Here is a 3862-nt window from a genome sequence, read left to right on the forward strand (position 1 = left end):
ACACATATATATGTACACACACACACACACACACATATATTACATACCTATATAATTCCATTTCCCTAGATAATGACTGCTTCATTTCTTTTCAGGTTTTTTTGGTAGCAAAACTTGTGCACAATGTTGAATTACTATTATATTACTGATTACTCCTCTTCCACTCCCTCTGAAATCTACTCCACTCTGTTTTACTCTCCTCTCAGCCCCATTAAGCCCATTATTATAAAATCCACCATTGACTTTCTACATTACCAAATTAAATGACAGCGCCTCAGTCTTCATTTGACTTATCATTAGAATATGGCATAGTTGCTCATTTTCTCTTCCTTAGATCACTTTACTGAGTTTCTAAGTCACCTCAATAACGTAGTGGTTACGAATTGGGCTGCTAACCTCACAGTCAGCAGATTGAAACTACCAGCTGTTCTGTGGGAGAAAGATGGGGTTTTCTACTCCTGTAAAGATTTATAGCTTCGGAAACCCTGTGCAGGGTCACTATGAACCGAAACCGACTCCACAGCACATAACAACAACAACAATCAATTCATTAGCTTCCCTTGGTAGTAAGATTAGTATTGTGTCAACTTAACTAAATCGGAACTGTACTTTCTGGAATATACTTCCCTCCATATTTCCAGATTAACTGGGCCACAAGAGCTATTTTGTGTGAAACCTGGGAGAGAGTAGTAAAGCAGTAGCCATTTCCTTTTAATGTTCAGATGGTCAGTGCAGGGCACAGGCACTGTTGTCTCTGATCTGTTGGCTCACTAGCAGACATTCATCAAGTCAAACCAAGACTTGTTAATATTCAATAGAATGAGAAGGATGGGACTTAATGTATACATTTAACTCCAAGTAAAAATAGATTGTTTAAATATCAGAGGGTGCTAGTTATCTAACCAAAACCAAACCCATTGCCATAAAGTTAATTCTGCCTTCTAGCAATGCTGTAAGAGAGGGAAGAACTACTCCATAGGGTTTCCAAGGCTGTAAATCTTCCTGGAAGCCAACTGCCACATCTGTCTTCTGAGAAATGGTGGGAGAGTTCTAACTACTGAACCTTCAGCTCAACATCTAAGCACAGCACCACCCGGATTCCTTGGTGATATTAATAGTTGACATATGTTAAGCATTTGTTGTATTTGTTGTTGTTGTTAGGTGTCATTGAGTCAGTACCAACTCACAGCAAGCTTATGCACAGCAGAATGAAACACTGCCCAATCCTGGGCCAACCTCACTATTGTTGTCACGCTTGAGCCCATAGATGCTGCCACTTGGCCAATCCATCTTTCTGGGGGTCTTCCTCTTTTTCTCTCACCCTCAACCTTATCACACATGATATTCTTCTCCAATGACTAGTCCCTCCTGACAATATGTCCGAAGTATGAGAGACGAAGTTTGGTTATCATGGCCTCCAAGGAGCACTCTGGCTGCACTTCTTCCAAAATGGATCTTTTTGTTCTTTTGGCAGCCCATGTTGTATAGCACACTATAAACTTTTTTTAGATTTACAGAAAAATGAGTTCCAGTGTTTTCTTCAAACTGTTCTACTAATGTCAATATCTTACATAATCATGGTACATTTGTCAAAACTAAGACATTTGTATTAGTAAGTTATTAAATAAATTATGGATTTTATTTTTTAGGAGGATTACCACAGACATGATGCATTCCTACTGTAGATTAAGTACTGAACTGTTAACCACAATGCCAATGGTTCAAGCCCACCAGTCACGCCTCAAAAGCCGTATACAGTAGTGCTATGAGTAGCAACTAACTGAACAGCACTTAACAACAAACCACAGACCAGAAAAAACGGAAGATGTGTTCAAACATGACAACAATTGTGAGGATGACGCAGGACCAGGCAGTATTTCATGCTACTGGGCAAAGTGTTGCTATGAGTTGGAGCCGACTTGATGACACCTAAAACTCACCATCACCAGAGCCCCTAAGTGTGCTTCTGAGAATCATGTTTTAGGGAGCACAGTCTATCAATGTGATTTATCACTAGTGATGTTAAGTTTGATCACTTGGCTAAGTCATTGTTTGTCCGATTTTTCCATAGTCTGTTCTTTGGAAGCGAAGTCACTGAGTTCAGAACACACTGAAGGGGACAGGAATAAAGCTCTATGATGAGGCTATCTACTTTTAAAAAAGATTTAAAGTCTCAGAAGCATTAGGAACAGTTCTACTCTCTACTATAGGATCACCATGCATGGGTGGGATTAGAGAGTACAGTGTACTTCAAATATTTAGATTCTCTGTAAGGAAGATTTGCCCTCTCTCCATTTATTTATTTAGTCAATCACTTACATCACTATTCCTTATATTATAATTCAATGTTTCATTATTTATGCACGCTGTTGTTGTTCAGTGTAGAGTCATTTCTGACTCAGCCACCCTATATAGGTTTTCCAAGGAGCAGCTGGTGAGTTTGAATTGCTGACATTGCAATTCAAACAACCTGGCAGACCACTGCTTTTCCTAGAGCACCGCACATGTAGTTGCTCACGTTGGTCCAGTTTTGGCTTTTGTTGTTGTTGTTAAATGCCTTCATGTCAATTCCGACCCCTAGCGACCCCATATAGGGCTTCCAAGGAGCACCTGGTGAGTTTTAACCACTGACCTTGCAGTTCAAATGACTTTGCAGTCTGACACATTAGCCCACAGTATTAGGAGTTAACTATTTTTATATCAATTAATTTATTGAGATATCTAATAACCCAGTGAGGTAGGGATTAGTTTATAGGTGGTACAAATGGTTAACACACTTAAATGATTAATAAAAATGCTGGCAGTTTGAGTCCACCGAGAGGAGGCTTGGAAGAAAACCCTGGCGATCTGCTTCTAAACACTAACCACTGAGAAGCCCAACGAGCACAGTTCTACTCTGACACAAATGGGGTCACCATAAATATGAATCAATTCAGTGGTAACTGGTAGTTGCTATTATTGTACATTACGTTGTGTAGTGATTCTGGTGTGGTACTGCAAGATCAGCACTGGACTACAAACCACAAAGTAGGTGTTTCAAACCCACAGGCTGCTCCTCAGAAACCCTAAGGGTCATTATGAGTCGGAATCAATTGACAGCACTTTAACAACGATTGTTGAAAATTGTCTTTTAAAATTTTTACTCTAGAGAAAAGTCCATCAGGAAGCAGGTAAAAACTCTGACCCAATGTACACGAAAGGAGTACTTGAAAATATTTTTGTGGTCTACAAGTAACACAAACAAATAACTGAAGTAAAGAAAGAACAGACATACTAGAAATACTTTTATAATATATTTACTACACTGAAGAACACATAATCTAGAAAATCATATACTAAACTTATGTGGGACTTTGGGTTAATGCACTGGACTGCAAAGTTGGTTTGATTCTGAAGGTCGGTGGTTCAAGCTCACCGGTTGCTCTTCAGAAATTCTGTACTCAGTCATTATAGGTTGGAAGCAACTTAACAGCATTTAACAATAACAAGCTGATAGTACTGATTACTTCTTGGTAAAATGATGTTACTACATGACCTTACAATCTTCATAGTATATATGAATGTGCTTTTGGTACCTATACAAAAAAAATGGCAAAAATAAAGAAAATAATATATTTAATGTAGCTATAAATATTGATGGAATCTGTAAATCTTTCTCCTATAATCTGAACATGGAGATTTTTGTTTTGTTCAAAAGAATTGCTTATTATCTTGAATATTAAAAATGCAAAGCCACCTACTTATACTCATTTATCTTTCAACCAATTTTCAATTATGTATATAGAAATTTATTATTAGAAAACTTACAACTAATGCTTCAAAGAAAGTGAAATGAGAGCTAATAGTTATGTCTATGTTCACT

The sequence above is a fragment of the Chrysochloris asiatica genome, unplaced genomic scaffold (assembly GCF_000296735.1).
Source record: "Chrysochloris asiatica unplaced genomic scaffold, ChrAsi1.0 scaffold00276, whole genome shotgun sequence".
Lineage (NCBI taxonomy): Eukaryota > Metazoa > Chordata > Mammalia > Afrosoricida > Chrysochloridae > Chrysochloris > Chrysochloris asiatica.